The sequence below is a fragment of the Xyrauchen texanus genome, chromosome 38 (genome assembly GCF_025860055.1).
Source record: "Xyrauchen texanus isolate HMW12.3.18 chromosome 38, RBS_HiC_50CHRs, whole genome shotgun sequence".
NCBI lineage: Eukaryota > Metazoa > Chordata > Actinopteri > Cypriniformes > Catostomidae > Xyrauchen > Xyrauchen texanus.
Window position 1 is genome coordinate 4,565,673 of NC_068313.1, and position 14,164 is coordinate 4,579,836.

The following is a 14,164-nucleotide window of genomic DNA, read 5'->3' on the forward strand; positions in this document are numbered from 1 at the left end:
AAACTTCGCAGGTCCAGGATTGGTCATAAGCGCCGCCTTTCTTGGGTACAATGAAGTAAGGGCTGTAGAAACCCTTCCTCATTTCGGTTGGAGGGATGGGCTCTACCGCGCCCTTGGCTAAGAGGGTCGCGATTTCCGTGCGCAGGGAACTGGCATGCTGCGCCGTGTACTGCGGAAGCGGATGCCCCTGAAGGGGCGGAGCGGGCAAACCTAATTGCGTAACCGAGTCGAATGGTCGGTGCAGCCAGCGTGATGCGTTGGGAAGCGAAAGCCACGCTTCCCAGCTCTGTGCTAGGGGCACCAAAGGGGCCAGTATTTTGGGCGTACCGGCGGGGCCTGCGAGCGGGCGGAACAGGTAATGCAGCGTCTGGTGGCTTCGTTGCGGCCTGAGGCTGAGGTGCTGAGAATAGACTCAAAGCACTTACCTTGCTCCGCGCGCTCGGCAGGGGGCGGGTTCGTGACTGAGGAGGAGGTCTGATGTTGGCGTCCTCTGGACTCGCCTGAACCGGCCGGCTGGGGGACAGTCGTGGGCAGGCGGAAGGCGGGATCGCCACGTCCGGTGTACTGGGACTGTCGTAATCTGAAAGCACATTGCCGTGAGAACGGCATTTGCGGGCCAGGTGACCCAGAGGCAAAGGAAATAGCTCTTTTATTGAGAATGTGGGTACCACAGCCCCCGTTAGAGGAAACAGGAACGTTTGAGTGGTGTGTAACTCGCAGCAAACTGCAGACAGACCATCGGCTCCGAAGAAATTTTCTGACTATACTTCCGTATTTGCCCCGCTTAAATACCCGTATGCTGGGGCGGGGTATGCAAATACTGACTGCCAACTCTCATTGGCCCTTTTCAATAGGTCAGAGGTGAATATCGGCGCTCAAGAGAGACCCCTAGTGTCGCTTCTCCGACACAACGTGGAGAGAGCGACAGAAGGGGAATACACGTTGGATCATAATACATTTTATTCTAGTAAGACCTTTGATATTAGGACAAAAATCGTATTCTTGATAAAACATTTTTTATGGTTTTCCTGTAAAAATATCTAATAGTCCCTAAAAACAACACTGCATAAGATATTTAGGTTTTCAGAGAATGCATGTTTTTTGACTTTTAATTAATGATAATAACTATTTATTATGCATATGTGTGAACCTTATTGTAAAGTGGAAACCATTTGAACATCAATTAATGCTTAACTAATGTTTGTTGACTATTAATTAATGAAAATAATGATAAGAAAAACATACTACTAACATAATACTATTACTGTGCATATTTGTGAACCATGTTATAAAGTGTGTTGCTAATGTTGGTAGGCTCTTTACTAGCAATATTTAACAATACAAAGATTTATTTTTAGGTTTTGACAGACCTTATAGAACATTTATTAGCATCACATAGCAAAGGTAACACATTCAAATACAATGTGGAGGCTCAGGGTTACTGACCAGAAGGTTGGCGGGTCAAGCCTCAGCACCACCAAGATGCCACTGTTGGGCCCTTGAGCAAGGCCCTTAACCCTATCTGCTGTAAAGAGGAGCTGTTCCTTATTAGTTTATATTAACTCAGTGGGGCAGTGGTGGCTCAGTGGTTGAGGCTCAGGGTTACTGACCAGAAGGTCGGGGGTTCAAGCCCCAGCACCACCAAGATGCCACTGTTGGGCCCTTGAGCAAGGCACTTAACTCCAGGGTTGTTCCGGGGGGATTGTCCCTGTAATAAGTGCACTGTAAGTCGCTTTGGATAAAAGTGTCAGCCAAATGCATAAATGTAAATGTAACGGGGTGTTGATTATCGTTAGTTAACATTAGCTAATGCATTAAGTAATGTTATCTTATACTGTACATCTTTTTAATGTTAAGAAATGTGTTTGTATATGTATTAATTAAGTATTTAAGATGCTGGACAAATCTGTGTTTGTAGCTTCCTAGCCTACTTAGCATTCTTATCCGTTCATCACTTTATCCTTTGCCATTTTAATACACGCTTAGTTTTATCTGCGTGCATTTTACCATGTGCACACATTTCTCTCTTTTTCTTTTCTTTTTTCCCCGCTTGTCTACATCTTTCATCTCGACTGCATGCATTCGTTTTCTCCTCTGTGTTTTACATGGATTATTGCATCAATCTCAAACATCTGCTGATCAGGAACAACATCAAACCACATCGATCTCAAATCCTCGCCACTCAAGAACAACCATAACAACAACAACAAACAACTGTGGTAAGTCATGGCATCCACTCATGATATTTCTTCCTGCATTGCATGCCACATGTTTACTATAGCTTCTTCTGTCAGCAGTAAGGGGTTTACATGTGATAAGTGTAAGCAACACGCACACTTTGGTTCTAGCTGTAGAGCCCCCACAGCAGGGCATTTGGATGAGGTCTTCGTGGCATACTTGGTCAGCAAAGCGACACCACTCTCCCATTCCTGTTAGGTTTTCCCCACTCAGTGATGCACCCACTGAGAATCATGTTGAAAAAGCCTTATTAATAGGTGATTCTATTGTAAGGAACATGAAAATAGAGACTCCAGCCACTATTGTTAAATGCATTTCGGGTGCTTGGGCATCTGATATCAAAATCAAATTTACAAGTGCCGGCTAATGCTAAATGTAGATTTTCTAAAATTGTTATTCTCATCAGCACTAACGACATCTGGCTTCACCAGTCGGAGATCACTAAATATAATGTTAAAGAGGTGTGTGAACTTGCAAAAACAATACCAGACACTGTAATATGCTCTGGCCCCCTACTTGCTCGTCATGGTGAGTAGGTTTATAGTAGATTAGTGCCACTGAATGGCTGGATGTCTGAGTGGTGTCCGGAGAATTGTATAGGATTTATAGACAATTGGAAGAGTTTTTGGGGTAGGCCTGACCTGCTAAAGAGAGACGGACTCAATCCCTCCAGGGAAGGTGCCGTTTTCCTCTAGTAATTTGGCTCACAGTCTTAATAGTGATAGTATTTGACTAACTGGGACCCAGGTCAGGAAGCAGACAAACTTGTTAATCCAAATGTCTGCTAGCTGCTTTGAGACATCACACCGGTCACATAAACTGCAACATTACAACACAACAGACTGTGTCTGTTCCCCAAACTACCAAACACAAACCCCTCACTAAATCATTTAGACCCCCCCCCACCCCACCCCACCCCACATTATGTTAAATTTTTTTAATTACAGATCAGAGTTTTGATGTGCTCTGTTTGACTGAAACTTGGCTTAAACTGGATGAATAAACTTAATGTTACAGAGCAGGCAGGACAGGCTGAAGACAGGAACGGACAAGGACAATGATGATGTGAGAACCCAAGTGCAGTTTATTTACAAATCCAAAGTGAATCAAAACAAAGACAAGAATAAAGCAAAAGACTAGACTAAACTTGACTATGACTTGACTAAACTATGACATGACACCATGAACGAGAACAGGAAGAATTACATGACTTTGAGCATAATCTAGGGAACGTTACACAAGCACAATACTTGAAAAATGACTATGGAAAACATTAGGGCTTAAATACATGGACATAGATACCACATGACATAGACAACCAATGATGAGACTAAACTAATGAAAATGATAACACAACTAATAAACAGGAACCAATAATAAAACAGATCTGATAATAAGATAACAAGACTCATGAAACCAGATACTCACATGACAGGAACAAATGAGGCGAACAATAAATCAAATGACAAGGACAAATGAACAGAAACAGGGGCAGGAAGAATCATAATAAAATTTATAAAAGGCATGAAAACAAAACATGAACAAAAACACATTTAAATGTGACAATATATAGTTTAAATTAATCTACTCCCCCAGGTTATTGTTATAAACACGAGCCTTGTCTGAATGGTCAAGAGGTGTTGCTGCAATATACAGTGACATTTTTGGTGTTACTCAGAGGACAGGATATAAGTTTAAGTCTTTTGAAGTAATAATGCACCGTCAGATATAAATAAAAAATCTCTTGCTACAGTATATAGATTACCCGGTCCGTATTCTGATTTCCTTGGTGAGTTTATACATTTTCAATCAGATCTAGCAGTTACTGTAGATAGAGCTTGGTGATTTCAACATTCACATAGATAATGAAAATGACACATTGGTATTAGCGTTTATCGATATTCTCAACTCTCTTGCAGTCAGACAAAATATGACAGGACCAACTCATTACCATAACGTACATTAGTTTTTATTCTGTCATATGGAGTTGATGTTGATACTGTAGAAATTCTCCCACTGAGCGATGACATCTTAGATCATTACCTCGTCTCTTGATGTCTTGAATGTCACTCAATCTACACCATGCTATTGTTCAGGTAGAACTATTATTTTGACCACTAAAGATAGCTTCAATAATATTCTTCCAGAATTGTCTCACATACTCAGTAGCCAAAATTCTAGAAGAACTTGATGTAATAACAAAAAAATATAAATACAGTCTTCTCTAGCACTCTTGATTGTGAATTCAAGAAAAACGTTCATCACACTCATGCTCTCAAAAGAGCAGCATGGAAAATGAAGCGCAAGTGGAAAAATATAAAATTAGAGGTATTTTGCTGTGCATGGAAGGATAGTGTCTGTAGCTACAGACAGCTGCCAGGTCAGCATATTTTAGCAAACTCATAGAAATTAACCAAAACAATCCTAGGTTTTTATTCAGTACTGTGGGTAAAATGGTTATGAATAAAGCCTAGACTGAACCAGATATTCCGGCGCAGCACAATAGTTATGACCATGAATTTCTATACTGATAAAATAGAAATCATAAGAAATAAAATTGGAATTATGCAATCAACTGTCATAGCACATCAGAAAACAGCATCTCATAATTTTCCTAATGAGCAACTTCAATCATTCACTGTCATAGGTCATGAAGAGCTAACAAAACTTCATCAAAAAATCAAAAGCCACAACATGTGTTAGATCCAATACCAACTAAGATCTTAAGAGAGGTATTCCCTGTAATCTCAGAACCTCTTCTTAATATTATTAACTCCTCGCTATCCTTAGGACATGTCCCAATGAACTTTAATATGGCAGAGAAGCCACAGCTTGATCCTGGCAAATTGGCTAATTATAGACAGATTTAAAATCTCCCATTTATGTTAAAGTTAGTGTCCTCCAATCTATGTTCATTTCAATAGAAAATGGTATATATGAAAAGTTAAGTATGTGAGTACGAGTGCCACAGGGATCAGTTTTAACGCCTCTTCTTTTCTCCTTATATATGCGTCCCCTGGGAGATAATATCAGGAATCATGGAAAAATTTTCCACTGTTATGCCTATGATACCCAACTTTAGATTTTAGAAGTTTATGAATTAAATAAAAGACTGGATGGCCAGAAATGTCCTTCTACTCATTTCCGACAAAACAGAGGTACTAATTATTGGATCAAAAACCTCTAAAAATAAGTTTTAAAATAATTTGACTCAATGGATTGCGTTGTCTTCTACAGTGAAGAATTTACGTGTTATATTTGATACCAATATGTCCTTTGAAAATCTAATTTCCATTTTTTGTAGAACAGCATTCTTCCACCACCAAATATTGCTAAATTACAACACATTCTTCCTGTTGCTGATGCCGAAAAACGAATTCATGCATTCATAATCTAGATTATTTTAATGCATTCCTGGGTGGATGTACTGCAAATTCACTAAATAAACTTCAATTGGTTCGATAAGCAGCTGCCACAGTGCTGACTAGAACCAAGAAATCTGATCATATTAGCCCAATTTTATCATTGTTACATTGGCTACCTGAAAATTTTCATATTAATTAAAAAATTCTGTTAACTACATAGATATCTTTGAATGGTCTAGCTCCACAGTACTTAAGTGACCTTCTACCACACTATATTCCATCACGTTCATTATGATAACAAAAGTCTGGCCTGTTAATAGTTCCTAGAATATTAAAATCCACAAAAGGAGGTAGATCCTTTTCCTAGTTGGCTCCAAAATTATGGAATAGTCTCCTTAACACTGCGGGATGCAGACACACTCACTCAGTTTAAGTCTAGTCTAAATACTCATCTATTTAGCAAGGCATACACTTAATTTATCCATCAACTCACAATTAGGCTGCTTTAGTTTGGTCTGCCGGAAGCAGAAATATTTCTCAGAGACATTTGTCATAATCTATAACTCTGCAATAAATTGCAATAATATTATTCTATTTGTTTCCCTGTCTCAACATTGGTATTCATATCTAGCTCCATTCCTGCTTGGTGTCAGACTCCACTACTACGTGTTGCTGAGTGATGACGACAAACTACAGCCGGTGCTAGCCAGATATCTCACATTTACGATGGACTTCAGAGGATGAACTGATGCCAACTCCAACTCTTAAGACATTGGATATTTCATCTGCCACTTCCTGGACTAAGGATGGACCACACTGAACCTCTCCGAAATTACCTGTCATTTAAACTGTGATGCACCTCACATATCTCTGCCTGCATCACCTTTGTTTATTTATGGAATACACTCTTGAAATGGAATACATAGATTATCAATGAATTGCCAACAAAAACCTTCATCAGCCAATTAACAAAGGACATTGCTTCTATCTGAACTTTTGCAGTTAATCCAGGATGTACTTCTAAGTCATTAGTCATTAATCTTACAGTTCATACAAAATCTTTGTTTAAACACTGACCCTTAACACTTACTTAGTTTACACATTTTAAACCATGACTTGCATTGCACACAAATAACTAATATTGGCATTATATTCATGCTGTTTAGCCAGAGGGGAACTGGCCGCCACAGTGAGTCTGGTTTCTCCCAAGATTATTTTTCTCCATTAACAAACATCTTATGCAGTTTTGTATTCCTTGCCACAGTCGTATTCAGATTGTTCGCTGGGGTTCTAAATACAATTATTTGTATTATTATTTAACTATTTAATAATGTATTTTGTACACAATTTACAATTACACAATGATGACTCTAAGACTTTATATATATTATAGTTTCATTTTCTGTAAAGCTGCTTTGAAACGATGTGTGTTGTGAAAAGCACTATGCAAATAAAATGACTTGACTTTTAATTAACGTTAACCAAGATTAATAAATGCTGTACATAAGTGTTGTTCATTGTTAGTTTGTGTTAACTAAGACATTATGTAATGTTAACAAATGCAACCTTATTGTAAAGTGTTTCCTATGTCACAATGCAGCAAAAATAGACTATTAGTTTCCCAACCTGCATGGCTAAAGTCTTCTGCAAAAACTGTTTTCAGGTCTTCATGCACATTCACAGCATATATCATGTAATAAATTCTGACGTGTCTTCTTTATATGTAGTCAATTTACTGTACATTAAGGTAAAATTTCATACGTTACTATCACTTCTGGTTCACTATTTGGTCACCTTTTTATTCATGGTGTTATAGCCAATGATTTATAACACATTTCTAAATTAATTACTTGTCTTTAATAAACCCCTTTATAAACCCTTAACAAATGGAACATTAATGTAAAGTGTTTATGGAAATTCTGATTGAACATTAAACGGTACCTTTGAAAGCACATCAATAGATGCTGATAGACAGCAAGTCAAAATATCAGCACATCTAGACTGGCTTGCATGCTTGTGTATGTTTACCAGGGACTAGTTTCGCCGTCAGTCTGGGGGGTTTTGCAGACCATTCATAAGTGTACGGCTAATTATGTGGAAACGTTTTTCCTATTAGTTGTGTGTGTTTCTCTGTGCGTCTTCTGAAGTGCCCTCCTAAAGTCACCTTGGCTTGGTGTTAGCCAGTCTCCGTCAGCTGTCAGATGCAATCCATGCCTAAGATGACACAACATTAAAGTAATCCCGGCAAAGCAAGGCCAGTGCATTAGAGTCAACTGCCATCCCAATTACCCTCTTTCTTTCTCTGAACCAAAAGAAATGGGAGAGCAGATGAATTTGACTTGTATCTTTAGATGAGAGCGAGACGTTTATTATTGAATAGAGTGTGTTTTTTCTTCCATAGCTTTACCTAAAGACAGAGGAAAAGCTTAGTTAATAATGAATGTACACAATACATTATTTAACAGTGTCACTTTTCTGTCTTTTTGGTTCATTTCATGAAAAAGTATGACAATTATGAATGTTTCCTCAGGGGTTGTTGAGTATCAAAGCAATGTTTTCTTGCAAAGTCAGCATGTGGCCCTTTCAAGGATTCGATGTAGCTTTTGCCATTCAACTTCATTTTGGCTAGCTCTTTTATAGTGAAAACTGACAAACCTTTAAGAGGGCTACATTTTATGCACAAATAATTGTGTTGTGTATCACAATCATCTGGACAGTGAACGTGTGCAAAGTTGGAAATGTATCAATTGAGGTTCATTGCAAAAGAGTTTGCTTTAGTTTTGATTTTATGGTACATTTGCTCGGCTATTAATTTAAATACAGAAATAATAAATATGGAGAGGGGAATATACCAAACGAGTTAAGACATGGAATAACTTTTTTAATTAAATATATATATATATAATTTTTTTTTTTTTTTTACTGAAGTTCAGTGTTGGGAAATTTAAAAAAAAAGAAGTGTACTAAACAAATTACAAATTACATATTTGATTACTGATTACTTCATGGGAAACATAATCCAATTACTAATGAAATCACTTACTTTAGAAAAAATGAATTATTATTATTTTAACCTCTTTTCACCCCAATTTGGAATGCCCAATTTCCAATGTGCTCTACATTCTCGTGGAGACTCGCCTCAATCTGGGTGGTGGAAGACGAATCTCAGTTGCCTCCGCGTCTGAGACCGTCAGTCTGCGCATATTATCACGTAGCTTGTTGAGCGCGTTACCGCGGAGACATAGCGCGTGTGGAGGCTTCACGCTATTCTCTGCGGCATACGCGCATAATTCACCACGCGCCTTAACATTCATGTTACATAATGTGAAACTGTTTTTGTACAGATACCAGACTTATCATTCATTTGTTGAATAATAATCTTATCTTTTGGTGTGCATCCATCAAGTTCAAAACCATAAGAGAAAAGTTATCGTATAAAATGAAGCACTTTTCATTTGTAAATAGTTTAATTGACTGGAATGTCCAAAAACAGGAATCACCACAGTTATAAACCAAACCACCCACCCCTACTCACAACTAAAATAAGATTTGAATCAAAACATTTTAAGATAGGTACAGTTACAGTGAAATTTCTGTTCCAGAAAGCTCATTTATTTAAAGTGAATCTACTACTTCAGTGAGCACAATAGCATCAAATCGACCTCTTTCTCTGAACTCTCAGAGCAAACGCATCTATCAACAGAACCTGTTATGGAATAAAAAAATATTTGATTTGTCTTTAACAATATAGGCCAAATTGAGGATGTTAGTATTAGTGTAATTGTCAATTTTGTCTGCAGCTGATATTGCAAAATCCAAATTTGGATTTGACTTGACTTTTGGTGTAGATTGAATTGTAGATGGGAACTGTATATGTGAAGCTGGCTACTCTCCACAGGGGGGCTTATGATCTTAATTAAGAATTATTCATTTTTAGTGGACATACATGGAATTTAAATTTGTCTTAGATCAGCAGGCCCTATTTGCAGCGCAGGCAGCCGCATTTACAGAATGCTTGTCTCTTAACCAGCATACCCATGGTAATTTACCAAGTATCACTTGATTAATGTACTTTGTGAGTCACGTGCATTGAAGTAAGCAAAAAAGCTCTCAATCCACTTGAAGTGTAAAATGTCAATGAGTCTCATCCACTAATAATTGCTATATGAGTACTTATGTGTGCTGTTTGGAACTGTAAGTCTTTCTATGACACTGTTTGTTTAGAGCACAACGAATGGTGTGAATTGGGGGTGGGACTATATCTTTGTTTTTGAAATTCCGTTTGGTGGTGCTAGTGTTGCAGAAAGTATACTTCAGCTTTAATGCTCTATCATCTTACATTTGCATTTTATGACACTTGGTTAGGTTTAAGTTAAAGGTTTAGGTTAGGGAGGTTGGCTTTGTTAATTGAAAACTCCATACAGCATTAACCCTAAAGTGCTCATCTGTTTGGGAGAACATTTAACTAGCTTTTAACACCACTCATTTGAGTAATAACAATATGTTTAATGAACCATGTAATTTCATTTTGCAAAAATGTTTCCACAGTCACATCATTTTCATGAGATCAGGCTGTCTTGCTCCAAAGGTGATGAATTTGGATTTTTCTAAATCTAGTGAGCACATGCCCCAGTTAGTATTTGGCATAATACATATCCATATAAGGGCTTTTCCACACAACCTCACCTGTACTGCAATTCGTTACTCTCTGCAAACATATCAAGGCTCTTGCCTGAGATAACATGCATGGCATTCTTTTAATTAATTGAAACAACAAAAAAACACCTTTTGTGTAGGCCAAGACAACATATCTTAGATCTTAGAATGATCTATATTGCACATTATTATTGAATATATTTTATTTAAGGCTTATTGTAGGGTCACTTAGTTTTTCATGTCTGATAATAACATGCATATATTGTACATATATTTATATATACATATGGATTTTCTGTAATTTAAAATGTTAATTTAATGTGATTAATTCTATAAAAAAATCAACAATAAATGCAACAAAAAAAATAATTATTATAATTATTATAATAATAATTTTCCGAAAAAGAAAAGAACACTTAATCATGCCCATTAACATCTGTACATGTTTCCAAAGGAGCTATTCAAGCTTGAAGTACCAACTTTCATATTTTTGCAAGTCGAAGTCAGCAGGGGGCAGTAAACTTGACTCCGGCTTTACAGGCAAAGCACAATTGTTCAGTTAAGAAACCACAACAGAGACAGGCTGAGATCGGAAATGCATACAATCACACAACTCATACTATTTTTGCCATAGTCACATAAGACAGAGTAGTATGGATAGTGTGCCATTTCAAACTCATCCACAGTTTAGCTGAGAAGGACCACTTGTTCCCCTTCTGTCGCTCTCTCCACGTTGTGTCGGAGAAGCGACACTAGGGGTCTCTCTTGAGCGCCGATATTCACCTCTGATCTTATTGAAAAGGGCCAATGGGAGTTGGCAGTCAGTATTTGCATACCCGCCCCGGACATACGGGTATTTAAGCGGGGCAAATACGGAGTTCATTCAGAAAATTTCTTCGAGCCGATGGTCTGTCTGCAGTTTGCTGCGAGTTACACGCCACTTAAGCGTTCCTGTTTTCCTCTGACGATCTGCATGCTGTTGGATCTTGACGGCGCACAACAGCGGCTTTCTCCTTCTCAGTGCACGGCGTGCATTGTTGCCCCTGAGCGCCGACAGCGCAGACACGCATACACACACACACTGTGTATTAAAAGAGTTTTTACTAAAAGAGTAATTTTCTCTAAAAGAGCAAACACAGCGGCGTTGAGCGTCCTTTTAAGGGCGTGTCTTTTTCAAGATGCCTTTCCACCCCTGTGTCGTTCCTGGATGCGGTAGAGTGCTCTCTGCTTCAGACGGCCACAGGCGCTGTCTCGTGTGTTTGGGCGCGATCACACCGGCGGCGTTTGTGGATGGTTCATGTTCTCACTGCGAGAACATGACCATGACGACGTTAGTGGTCGCGGCTCGCTTTCAACAGAAAGCAAGCCACCCCAGCTGCACCCGCATTGCTCCTTCTTCCCACGGGATTAAGGGCGGTGCGGTTGGCGCTGAGGGCGATTTGAGGCGGCAGCGGGTGCAGTTTCGCCGGGTAGCCCCCGCGAACCTCCGTTCCCGACACGCTCGCTGGTCTCCGTCCACGCTTCGTGGCGATAGCGGCGCGCCTCCCGGCCCGGCTGTCTATCCTCCCGAGTCGAAGCAGATGAGCTCGCCGCTGCATCGGAGAGTCGCGGTGTCTGATGCCGAGGACTCCCCTGGACTGCCGCCTTTGGGCCAGCAGGCCCAGGCTGAGCCGGCAGCTCAGATGTCCGACATGCTTGCCGGGCCGCCTTGAGCGTGGGGTTGGACTGGAACCCTCCATCCTCCCCACAGCCTTCTCGGTTGGATGATTGGTTCCTGGGGGCAGCGCCGTTCGCGGCCTCGCATCCCCGGTCCCTTTCTTCCGGAGGTGCATGATGAGCTGGCGTCTACGTGGAGAGCCCTGCTCTCCGCTCGTCTAGGTGCCACCCACTCCACTCTCTCCACCCTCGACGGCGGACAGCGCCACGAGTGCGACGCGATTCCCCAGGTTGATAGGGCAGTTGCGCACCATCTATGCCCGGTAGCCCTACCTCCTGGCGGGGTCGCCCGTACTCCCATCCAAGCCCTGTAGGACAACATCCTCGCTAACGCGAAGGCCTACACTACTGGCTGGACGCGCTGCCTCCGCCCTGCATGCGATGGCCCTCCTGCAGGTCCACCAGGCCAAAGCTCTCAGAAACATGCGCGGGGTGGACCTGATGCTGATGTGCTGCAGGAACTGCGCTCAGCGACCGACCTCGCCCTGAGGCGGCGAAGGCCACAGCGCAGGCACTCGGACAGGCGATGGCCACCCTAGTGGTCCAGGAACGCCATCTTTGGCTCAACCTGGTCGAGATGCGTGAGGCTGACAAAAACCGCTTCCTGGGCGCACCTGTCTCCCAGATTGGCCTTTTCGGTGACACCGTCGAGGACTTCGCCCAACAGTTCTCCGCGGTGAAGAAGCAGACAGAGGCCATTTCAGCACATCATGCCCGCTGCAGACCTGCCGCTCACGGGCCCTGCCCGTCTGCCCGCCCGGCGTCCCCTGCGAGAAACCAGCTCCTGCTCCGCCTCAACCGGGCCCAGCTCTCAGCCCCAGCGTCGAGCACTCCGCAGGCGGCGCCGCCCCTGTCTCCACGAACCCCCTCCAGGACCGGAAGGCTCCCAAGTGTTCCTGAGACAGCCGACCCAGAGCGAAGGCGTTAGCTCGGAGGTGGTAAGACCGCTCCGTCCCCGGTGGAGGGCGGAAGTAGAATCCTTTGTTTTTCATTTGCCACACCCCTGGCGGGGGCTGTGGTACCCACATTCTCAATAAAGAGCTATTTCCTTTGCCTCTGGGTCACCTGGCCCGCAAATGCCATTTTCGCGGCAATGTGCTTTCAGATCACAACAGTCTCAGTACACGGAGCCGGCGATCCGCCTTCTGCCTGCCCACGACTGTCCCCGGCCGGCCGGTTCAGGCGAGTCCAGAGGGCGCCAACATCAGACCTCCTCCTCAGTCAAGAACCCGCCCCTGCGGTGCGCGGAGCAAGGTAAGTGCTTTGAGTATATTCTCAGCACCTCAGCCTCAGGCACAGCGAAGCCGCCCGACGCTGCATTACCTATTCCGCCCGCTGCGAGGCCCGCCCGGTGCGTCCAAAATACTCGTCCCTTTGGTGCCCTAAGCGCCAGAGCTGGGAAGCACGGCTTTCACTTCCCAGCGCATCACGCTGGCTGCACCTGACCATTCGACTCAGTTACGCCAATTCAGTTTGCCCGGCTCCGCCCCCTTCAGGAAGCGTCTGCTTTCCGCAGTACCGGCGAGCACGCCAGTTCCCTGCGCATGGAAATCGCGACCCTCTTAGCCAAGGGCGCGGTAGAGCCCGTCCCTCCAACCGAAATGAGGAAGGGTTTCTACAGCCCTTACTTCATTGTACCCAAGAAAGGCGGCGGCTTACGACCAATCCTGGACTTGCGAGTTTTCAATCGGGCCTTGTTAAAAGTTCAAAATGCCGTTCAAAATGCTTACGCAGAGAAATATTCTGGCTGGCGTTCAGCATCTAGATTGGTTCACAGCGGTGGACCTGAAGGACGCGTACTTCCACGTCTCAATTCTGCCACGACACCGACCCTTCCTACGGTTCGCGTTCGACGGCCAGGCGTTTCAGTACAAAGTCCTCCCCTTCGGCCTGTCTCTGTCCCCTCGCGTCTTCACGAAGGTCGCAGAAGCGGCCCTTGCCCCACTACGAGTAGCCAGCATCCGCATTCTCAACTACCTCGATGATTGGCTCATCCTAGCACACTCTCGAGAGTTACTATGCACACACAGAGACCAGGTGCTCCAACTGGGAAAAGAACAAGCTCACTCCGGTTCAGAGCATCTCTTTTCTCGGGTTGGAGTTAGACTCAGTCTCAATGACAGCACATCTCACGAGCGAGCGTGCTCAGTCGGTGCTGGACTGCCTCGCTTCCTTCAAGCCAGGCACAG

At 42.6% G+C, this 14,164-nt stretch overlaps 1 protein-coding gene across 1 annotated transcript in view; it reads left to right on the top strand.

The window, feature by feature from the left end:
• The window catches only part of dscamb (Down syndrome cell adhesion molecule b), a 241,943-nt gene that overhangs the window by 21,378 nt on the left and 206,401 nt on the right, over nucleotides 1-14,164 (top strand). The gene's annotated exons all lie outside the window — the stretch shown is intronic.